Genomic DNA, 11,639 nt, shown 5'->3' with positions numbered 1-11,639 from the left:
TTGTATTGTTTTAACTTTTGGTTTTTTTTAATTCCTTTGGAAACTTCAACACATCAAATAATGGAACAACACAATTATTAAATATATGACCTTAATCCCAGCTTTATTCCCTGTGGGTTATTTTCTGACCAGTTGTGAACTTTCTCCTTTTTAAGTTATTCTGTCTGTCTGTCTGTCTGTCTGTCTGTCTGTCTGTCTGTCTGTCTGTCTGTCTGTCTGTCTGTCTGTCTGTCTGTCTGTCTGTCTGTCTGTCTGTCTGTCTGTCTGTCTATCTGTCTGTCTGTCTCTATATATCTATCTACTTATCTATCAGTTATTATTTTTATTAATATTATTCTTTTTTATTTTATGTTATTATTATTATTTTATTGTTCCCGTTGGTCATTGTTCAGGTAGTTCATGCAGAAGTGCTGGGTGAAAACATGATAAAGGTTGCAGTGTCACTGCTGTGCTTACAAGCCACATTAAGTGGAGCAGAAGGCTTTGAGCACATCCTTGCATCTTTTCCTTTGTCCACCAGGCAATTTCTTCCCATGACAAATCTCCCAATAGAGTGTTTGTTTTAGGAATCCGGTGTTGGGTATGTGAATGAAAAGGCCTGCCCATTGGAGCCAGCTGGAGGGACATTGGGCCCTTAATGCTGGGAGAGGCACTGATGATATTTCCGTTTCCCTTACAGGACATTTGGCGGATCTTGCAGAGGCAGTGCTGGTGGTATTTTGCCAGTGCTTTGAGATATCCTGGCTATGTTGATTTCAGAAATATGTAGGAGGCCACCAGGATTTTTGCCTGGTCTGGGGTGTTGATCTTCAAATACTCTTTTGTTCAATTGACCAAAGGCTGTGACCTCTCTGGTGATCTGCTCCCCCTGGTGCCCTGTTTTTTTGGTACTGCACACCCCTCCACAGCGATCACCTACAGGTTTGTGACCAGGTGTATGGTACTGAACATATGGGCTTTCAGCCATAGCTCAATTTGTGGGTCCTTAGAATAAACCTCAAACCATGGATCAAACCTCTTAAATCTAGAGAGTAACCTCACCACTAACATAAGCAAACCCATTCTGAATACTGGCTTACGAGGACAGTATTTATTGATAAATTGTTGACTTTCAAGAAGCTTGCAAAATTGTGGACCTGAGTGAAATTGTGAATTGAAATATTCCTTTGATTATGGGCTGTGTTGTCAAATTGGTTCCTCCACACATCCAGCCCAGCGTGTTGCAGTGAAGTAGTCTGTGGATTGTAGTCACTCCCTGATGCACTGTCAATTTCCCCAGTTATTTCCACTAACCCCACCAGCTCCACAATCCATACCCCATGTGACAATAAAGTATTATTCATTCATGGTGTTCCAGGGTAAAATTAGCCCATCGTATCTTTAAAGATCATCTTTGTGGTGCTACAGGAGACACTTTCTAACCATAACCTAATGTCTTCCCAACATTGCCACTTTAATTACAAGGAAATCCAGCAATACCCCAGTAATTGAATGATTGAATAATATGAAAAGTTAATATCTGATGAATGAGACAACTAAGGTATTATCAAGCAGCTGCTGGACAGCCTTACCTTCTGCTGCACGAGATTAGCAAAGGTTAATGGCATATTTTATGTGTTCCTTGGAAATTTTTATATTAAAAAAATCAGTTTTGTATCATTTAGACTACTTAATCTAAACCTGTTCCCCACAAATGAAGTTGTAAAGAGGTATGGGAGGTGGCAGAGGAAAGTGAAGACGCAGAATCTCACACCTTTGTTGAAGCGATTCTGGGTGATATCCCCACAGCAATCCAGCCATCTGTCCTCCAGCAAGTTCTAGATATTCCTGAGTAACATTCCGGCAGAGATGCAGCAACTCTGCGGAATTTATATGGATGACATATTTCTAGATTTAAGACGTTTGATCCATGGTTTGAGGTTTATTCTAAGGACCCACAAATTGAGCTATGGCTGAAAGCCCATATGTTCAGTACCATACACCTGGTCACAAACCTGTAGGTGACAGCAGCCACAGTCCCACCTTGGTTAATTGATTTGGATGTGTAGGAAACAACTGCAGAAGGTAGACAGAAAATGTTGGAGTAACTCAGCGGGACAGGCAGCATCTCTGGAGAGAAGGAATGGGTGATGTTTCGGGTCGAGAACCTTCTTCAGACTGATGTCAGGGGAGTGGGTGGGACAGAGATAGGATGTAGTCGGAGACAGTAAGCCTGGTGGGAGAACTGGGAAGGGGGAGGGGATGGAGAGAGAGGGAAAGCAAGGGCTATTTGAAGTTAGAGAAGTCAATGTTCATACCGCTGGGGTGTAAGTTACCCAAGTGAAATATGAGATGCTGTTCCTCCAATTTGCACAGAGCCTCACTCTGACAATGGAGGAGGCCCAGGACACAAGGGTCAGATTGGGAATGGGAGGGCGAGTTAAAGTTCTACGCTGACCACCTGTTCACATTAGTTCGACTTTTGCATCCACATCCTACACATTGCCCTACGAGCAATTTACATTGGTCGATTGACCTACAAACCCGCACAACTTTCAGATGTTGGCGGTAACTGATGCACCCAGAGGAAACTCCACAAAGACAGAAGCTGAGGTCATAATCAAACCCAGGTCTCTGGTACTGTGAGGCATCAGCTCCACCTGCTGCACCCCAGTGCTGCCCTTAATGATGAGTGTAGAGTTTTTTTTTGTTTTCTTTTTTATTTATTTTATTAGACGTTAATACAATACAAAACAATACAGTGGCACCTAATTTTAGGTGCCAACTATGTCATATCGTAATCCATTCCATGTACAACCTCTGGTTTTATGTTATGAGAAGGAAGTAAGCAAGACAAGAAAAAGAAAACAATAGAAAGGGGAAAGAGTGGAAAAATAGATGGTAGAAAGTAGAAAAATGTGAAGTGTGTATATAAAAAAAGAAAAAGAAAAAAAGAAAAGAAAAAAGAAAAGGTGGAAAGTAGAAATAGAAGAGAAGGCCCCTTAAAAGAGAATTTTTCAAATCTATATTCGGAGATGTAGATCTATCCACGTCATGAACTGAAATCAGCAATCCTTATGATACCGCTGCATCACATGATTCCAAAAAGTCGATGAAAGGAGACCAACTCCTTAAGAATTGGTCATATTTATCTATTAGTCGGAGTCTCATTTCTTCAAGGCGTGCTATGTCCATCATATTCCTAATCCACATTTTAACAGTTGGTATAGCTGTATCTTTCCAAAATTTAAGTATCAATTTCTTTCCAATTATTAACCCATAATTAAAAAAAACATTTTGGTCTTTATTTAAATTGGTATCTTCTCCTATTATTCCAAATATAATCCATTCCATTTTGGGTTCTATTCTTGACTTGAAGAGCTTTGTAAATATATCAAATATATCACTCCAAAATTTATTCAACTTTGTACATCCTACAAATGAATGTGTTATATTAGCGTTTTGAAACAAACATTTATCGCATCTGGGAGAGACGTTTGGATAAAATTTATTCAACCTCGTTTTTGAATAATATAGTCTATGTAATAATTTGAATTGAATTAAATTATGTCTTGCATTAATAGAACAGTTATGTGTATTCATCAAATACTTTTCCCATCTATCCTTCGAGATCTTTATCATTAGCTCATGTTCCCAATCTTCCCTTAGTGCTTCTGTTGAGGGTGATTCTCTATATAATATATTATTATAAAAGTATGATATTAATTTTTGTGAATCAGCCTTAATATTCATTGCTTCTTCTAAAGGGTCTAAAAATATAGTTTGAAATCAATGTGTATATTTCTTCATAAAGTCACATACCTGTATATATTTAAAATATTGATTATCCTTCAATTTAAATTTAAATTTTAATTGTTGAAATGATAACAGTTTGCCCAATTCATACATATCCCCTACTTTCCTAATCCCCAGTCTATCCCATTGTTGATATGTGTTGTCGATGAGAGAAGGTTTGAATGCGGGGTTGTTCAATAGTGGGGTTAGTACTGATAAATTATTTAATTTCAAGGATACTTTTATTTGTTTCCAAATGCTTATTATATTGTGAATAATTGGGTTCTTCTTATATATTATACTATTCAATTTTATCGGTGAGAGCAGGATCGTTCCTATATCGTGCGGATAGCACTCCTCTTTCTCCATTCTTATCCACTCCAACTACTGAGTGGAACTATCCAGCCAGTACATTATGTTCTTAATATGCATTGCCCAGTAGTAATACATAAAATTAGGTAATGATAAACCCCCAACTTCTTTAGATTTGCACAAATGCTTTCGTTGAATTCTATGTGTTCTGTAATCCCATATAAAATTAGTGATAGTGGAATCTAGTTTTTTGAAAAAATATTTTGGAATATATATTGGGATCGCTTGAAACAAATATATTAATTGTGGTAAGAAAGTCATTTTTACAAATAAAAAAGAAAACAAAAAAAAAACACAACAGAAAAACAAGGGAGGTGGAATGGGTTACCTGTAATACATCAATGGAGATAGGTTCGTAGGTTATAAAGTATAGTTTTTCATCTATTCCTGAGTTCAGGTTTCAGCTGGGTCCTCGTGCTGTGCCAATCTATCCCTTCAGATAGTTAATGAATGGAGCCCAAATTTTATGGAAAAGATCTTGTTTGTCCATTAAGACAAGTCTAATTCTTTCTAAGTATAGGGTCTCCGACATTTCCGTAATCCACATTTTAATTGTGGGGGTTGTAGGGCCTTTCCAAAATTTTAATATTAATTTTTGTCCGGTTATTATACTGTAATTGAGGAAATTTCTTTGGTTTGTTGTGAGTGTTAAGCTTTGTTCTGATATTCCAAGTATTATTAATTTTGTGTCTGGGTCCAGTTTTGTATTAATAACTTCTGAAGTTATTTCAAAAATATCAGTCCAGAAATGTTTAAGTTTTATACAGTTTGCAAACGTATGTGTTAAATTAGCCTCTAAATGTAGACATTTATCACAAATAGGAGAGATTTGTGGGAAGATTCTATTTAGTTTTATTTTAGAGAAGTGTAGTCTATGTAAGACCTTGAATTGTATTAAAGTGTGTCTGGCATTTAATGAACATTGATGTATTTGTTGTAAACTTTCGTCCCACATATCTTTCATGATAGGATGACCTATTTCATTTTCCCATTTGTATCTATATGGTTCGGTCAAACCATCTTTTTTATTTGTAACTTTCTACCCTTTCTTTTTCCCTCTTTCTATAAAAAATAAAAACACTAGAAGCAGAAGTAATTGATAATGGAAAATTTTAATAATGTATGACTGATGTATATGAAAAGTTTTTTTACTATAATATGTAACTACATTTTATAATATGTCTACTTCTAATAAATAAAAAATAAAAAAAAATAAAGTCATTTTTATAGCGTTAATTCTACCTATCAATGAGAGCGGAAGCGTTTTCCAAAATTTAATCATATCATTCAGTTTATTTAATAGTGGTATAAAATTGGCACTAAATAATGATTTGTGTCTTCTCGTAATTTGAATACCCAGATGCTTGAATTTTTCTGTTGCAATTTTGAAGGGGAATTTTAGTAAATGTCTCGAATCCTGTGGTTTTAAAGACATAATTTCGCTTTTATTCCAATTTATTCTATATCCTGAAAAAGAGCCGAATTCCTCAATTAGTGTTAATAAGGTGGGTATACTCGTTTGTGTATTAGTAATATATAAAAGAATATCATCAGCATATAGTGAAATTTTATTCTTTGAATCCTTAGTGTTATATCCGTGAATATTCGGGTGATTTCTAATCCTTTCGGCCAACGGTTCTATCATAAGGGCAAATAGCAATGGTGATAAGGCACACCCTTGTCTATTACCCCTTGATAAGTAAAATTTTGGAGATAGCGTATTGTTAGTTAATATTCTTGCCGTAGGTCTATCGTAAAGCAGTTTAACCCATCTAATAAAATTCTTTCCCATATTGAATTTTTGGAGTACCTTGTATAAATACTGCCATTCTACTTGATCAAATGCCTTCTCTGCATCCAGCGTGACAACTGAAATATCTTCATTGTCCTCATTATGAGAGTACATTATATTGAAAAGCCTTCTCAAATTATTAAATGATTGTCTTTTGGGTATAAATCCCGTTTGATCCGTATTTATTAAATTGTTAATATAATTATTTAGCCTTCTAGCTAGAATCTTTGCTAAAATTTTCTGATCCGTATTTAGTAGTGAAATAGCTCTATAAGAACCCGGTTCATCTAAATCTTTATCTTTTTTTGGTATAAGTGTTATTGTTGCTTCTGCCAGGGTTTCTGGTAGTTTATTTTCGGTATAAGCCTGCGTGTATAAATTGAATAATCTTGGTATAATTGACTCCTGAAATCTTTTATAAAATTCATTACTAAAACTGTCTGGTCCTGGGGTCTTCCCATTTTTCAGTGAGTTTATTATTTGTTTTATTTCTTCACTAGTAATCGTGCTCCTAATTGCTCTTGTTCTAAACTATCCAATTTTGGGAGCTTGCAATTATCTAAAAAATTTGTAATTTAACTTACATCTGTATTTATTTTAGATGTATATAAATTGTATTATATATACCTCTTATTAATATCCTTAGGCAGTGTTAAAAACTCACCCTTATCCGATTTAATTTTAGTAATAGTTTTTTCCTTTTCTCGTTGCCTCAGTTGCCTCGCAAGTAGTTTATGTGGCTTATCCCCAAATTCGAAGTGTGCTTGTTTTGTAATTTGGAATAATCTTATTACTCTAGCCGATAGTATTCTATTAACTTTATATTTCAATAAAGTTATCTTATTATGTTTATTTATGGTTGGGTCAGTTGCATTGTCCAGTTCTAGTAGTTTTATTTTCTGTTCTATCCGCTGAAGTTCTCTTTTATTTTCCTTATTTTGAAAACTTTGGTAAGAAATTATGACGGCGCGAATATATGCCTTGAAGGTTTCCCATAATAGCGGTGCAGAAATACCCGGCGTGTCATTTATTTCAAAAAAAAGTTTTATTTGTTCTTTTATATACTCATAACCCTGCGGGTTATTTAATATATGTACATTGAATCTCCAAAAAGGTTTTATACTCGGCATTCCCTCAATTTTAAGTATAAAAGTCAATGGTGAATGATCAGAAATAATACTATTATGATATGATGGTTTATTCGTATACGGGATTAATTTTGTGTCCAATAAAAAATAGTCAATTTGCGAATAAGTTTTGTGAACTGATGAATAAAATGAGTATTCCCTACCGCTTGGATTTGCTATTCTCCAAATATCAGCTATGTTATTATTTTTTATATAAGTATTTAAAAATTCACAGGTCTTAGTTTTAACAAGACGCTTCCCTAGCTTTATTGATTTATCTAAGTATGGATCTATAACACAGTTAAAATCTCCCCCCATTATTATATTTTGATAATATGAGTGTAGAGTTAACACTGCATTGTTTGAACAGGAAATTGTTACCTCTTGCCATTGTTGTTTAATTGCATGTGTAGTATGAGAAATAATCAGAAATTCTCACTTCACTGCATTTACAGAAATCCCTCCAAATTCCTCTTCATTTGTTTACAGATCAGTTAGTCTAACATCGGTGGTGGGGAAAATTCTGGAGTCAGTTATTAAAGATGGGATAGCAGCACATTTGGAAAGTGGTGAGTTCATTGGACAAAGTCAGCATGGATTTATGAAAAGGTAAATCATGTCTGACGAATCTTATAGAATTTTTCGAGGATGTAACTAGTAGAATGGATAAGGGAGAACCAGTGGATGTGTTATATCTGGACTTTCAGAAGGCTTTTGACAAGGTCCCACATAAGAGATTAGCATACAAACTTAAAGCACATGCTATTGGGGGTTCAGTATTGATGTGGATAGAGAACTGGCTGGCAGACAGGAAGCAAAGAGTAGGAGTAAACGGGTCCTTTTCAGAATGACAGGCAGTGACTAGTGGGGTACCGCAAGGCTCAGTACTGGGACCCCAGCTATTTACAATATATATTAATGATCTGGATGAGGGAATTGAATGCAACATCTCTAAGTTTGCGGATGACACGAAGCTGGGGGGCAGTGTTAGCTGTGAAGAGGATGCTAGGAGGCTGCAAGGTGACGGATAGGTTGGGTGAGTGGGCAAAGGCATGGCAGATGCAGTATAATGTGGATAAATGTGAGGTTATCCACTTTGGTGGCAAAAACAGGAAAGTAGACTATTATCTGAATGGTGGCCGAATAGGAAAAGGGGAGATGCAACGAGACCTGGGTGTCATGGTACATCAGTCATTGAAAGTAGGAATGCAGGTGCAGCAGGCAGTGAAGAAAGCAAATGGTATGTTAGCATTCATAGCAAAGGGATTTGAGTATAAGAGCAGGGAGGTTCTACTGCAGTTGTACAGGGTCTTGGTGAGACCACACCTGGAGTATTGCGTACAGTTTTGGTCTCCTAATATGAGGAAAGACATTCTTGCCATAGAGGGAGTACAGAGAAGGTTCACCAGACTGATTCCTGGGATGGCAGGACTTTCATATGAGGAAAGACTGGATAGACTCGGCTTGTACACGTTGGAATTCTTACAAAAGAATTTTATAGAAACTTACAAAATTCTTAAGGGGTTGGACAGGCTAGATGCAGGAAGATTATTCCCGATGTTGGGGAAGTCCAGAACTAGGGGTCACAGTTTAAGGCTAAGAGGGAAGACTTTTAGGACCGAGATGAGGAAATCATTTTTTACACAGAGAGTGGTGAATCTGTGGAATTCTCTGCCACAGAAGGTAGTTGAGGCTAGTTCATTGGCTATATTTAAGAGGGAGTTAGATGTGGCCCTTGTGGCTAAAGGGATCAGGGGGTATGGAGAGAAGGCAGGGATGGGATACTGAGTTGAATGATCAGCCATGATCATATCAAATGGCGGTGCAGGCTCGAAGGGCCGAATGGCCTACTCCTGCACCTATTTTCTATGTTTCAATGTTTCTATGGAGGGCTCAAGACCTGAAACACCCTGCAAATAAGATATACTCTTTGTTCCACCTTCCTTCTCCCACCTACTCTACAACGATACACTCATTTATTTTCTCTTGTTCCCAGTTCTGACAAAGGGCGTTCAACTTCAATGTTAACGGCTTTCCTTTCCACAGATGCCTGACCTGTTGAGTTCAAAGGTTTCAAAGGTCTTTCATTGTCATGTGTACCAATTAAGGTACAGTAATATGCGAATTACCATACAGCCATGCTAAAAAAAAGCAACAAGACACACAACTACATTAACATAAACATCCACCACAGCGGATTGCCCACGTTCCTCACTGTGATAGAAGGCAATAAAGTCCAATCTTCGTCCTCGTTATTCTCCTGTGGTTGGGGCAGTCGAACCATCCGATGGGGTGATCGAAGTTCCCGCAACTGGCGGTCCAAGACCCACATCGGGGCGATCAAAAATCCCACGTCGGGGCGATACAGCACCTGCGGCTTGGAGCTCCCGAAGTCGTTCTCTAACCAGAGACCGTGAGCTCCACGATGTTAAAGTCTGCAGGCTCCCACGGTTGGAGCTAAGACGTCTATTCCTGCCAAAGGGTTCGCGAGCTCTCCGATGTTAATTCCGGCAGGCTCTCCCGAAGTCGGTCTCCAGCAAAGGCCGCCAACTCCTCGATGCTAGACAAAGGCTGACAACTCCTTGATGTTAGTTAGCATCAACATCACTATATTTTTAATGGATGATCTTCCAACATTTTACAACTAGATACAGTAAGATGTGATCAGTGAGATCAGGATCCAATTAACACATTTCTCATCAGACCCACCGTTGTAACAATATTTATTCTAATATTTCATCTTTATTGTGGTATAACAGAGTTTTTAACTCAGAAAAGTGAGAGCAGTAAAAGAATAAAATAATTATTTATTCTCCTACATTTATTTCCAGAGACATATAATGTGGACAAAACCATGCAACATAGAACAGTATAACACAAGAACATGCTTTAGGCCACCAATGTCCGTGCCAAACATGATGCCAAGTTAAACTAATCTCCTCTGCCTGCACGTGATCCTTATCCCTCCATTCCCTGAATATCTACGTGACTATCAAAAAGTCCATTATATTCCACTATCGTACCTTCCTCCACCACCACCCCTGGCAGTGAGTTCCAGCTACACACCACCCTCTGTGTAAAAAACATTTGCTCCGCACATCTCCATTGCCCCTTTCACCTTCAAGCTATGCCCTTTAGTTCTTGACATTTCTGTTTACCTTTCATAATATGATATATTTTATCAGGTCTCTCTTCAACCACTGATGTTCCAGAGAAAACAGTTAGTCCAATCTCTCCAATAAATAATTTTCCATAATTCTGTTTCCTTAGATAGCAGGAGACTATTCCTGCCCATGAAGCCCATGCTAGTTCACAGATCCACCCCACCAACTCAATGCTTTTCCCTGTAAATTATTCTCCTAAAATTCCCATCAACTCCTCCCAGATTCTACCACTTACCTGCACTTTAGGCAATTTACAGTGGGGAATAAACCCCGATTCAGGTTATTTTAATCTCACATGTACCAGAATGCAATCAAGTTCCCTGATTACAAGAGGCTCACAGAATAAACAGTATACATACAGTAATGATAAATACAAGACCAAACAAAGCAGCATAATGATGCACAGATTTTAGTGCAATCTGAAGTAATGCAAAAAATACATTAAAGTACATTGACAGAATAATCAAATGATGTAGTGTAAAAGTACGTGGCAACACTTCCGGAAAGGGCCGTGAAGGAGGTGACTTTGTTCGGGAGTCTGATAGGCATGAAGACAAAGCTGTTCTTAAGTCTGGATGTCAAGGCTTTCAAGCCCTTGTATCTTCTCCCAGGAGGTAGAAGGGAGAAAAGAAAATAGGCAGGGTGACAGGCATTCTTGACGATACTTTCAATCTTCCTGATGTAACATACGGTGAAGATGAACTGGATGGAAGGAAGTGTCAAGCCTGTGAAGGACTGGACTGTGTTCAGTACTCTCTGCAGGTTCAGGCAGGCAAGATCAGAGCAGTTGCCATATCAGACTGAGATGCCTCTCATCAGAATACTTTACACAGATGTTCATCTGTAGACATTTGAGAGAATCCTCATGAATGTGCTGAATCTTAGACACTGAACAAAGTAAATACGCTGATGTGCTTATTTTCCATCATTGCATCAGTATGAAGAGTCAGGTTAGGTTGCTGGGGATATAAATGTCTAGGTACTGGAAACTGTTGACCATCTCTACAGCAGCTCTGTTGATGAGGACAGGGTTATGTTCACCCCCTTGCTTCCTTAGCTTAACAACCAACTCTTTCGTCTTGGGCTCTTTTGTCTGAAGAAGGGTTTCATCCCAAAACGTCACCTATTCTTTTTCTCCAGAGATGCTACATGACCCGTTGAGTTACTCTAGCTTTTTGTGTCTATATTTGGTATGAACCCGCATCTGCAGTAACTTTCCGACACAGCTTTTGTCTTGCTGATTTTGTTCCAAGTTATTGTCCTGACACCAATGCACAAGGTTCTTGATGCCTTTCCTGTACTTTGTCTCAACATTGGTGTTAAGCCGGCCGACAACAATGTTAGCATCGATGAACTTAAAGATCGAGCAGTTGTACCTGGCCGCACAGACATGGGAGGGGGGGGGGGGAG

Source organism: Amblyraja radiata, chromosome 20, assembly GCF_010909765.2.
Source record: "Amblyraja radiata isolate CabotCenter1 chromosome 20, sAmbRad1.1.pri, whole genome shotgun sequence".
NCBI classification, from domain to species: Eukaryota; Metazoa; Chordata; class Chondrichthyes; order Rajiformes; family Rajidae; genus Amblyraja; species Amblyraja radiata.
This window is presented reverse-complemented; position numbering follows the sequence as displayed.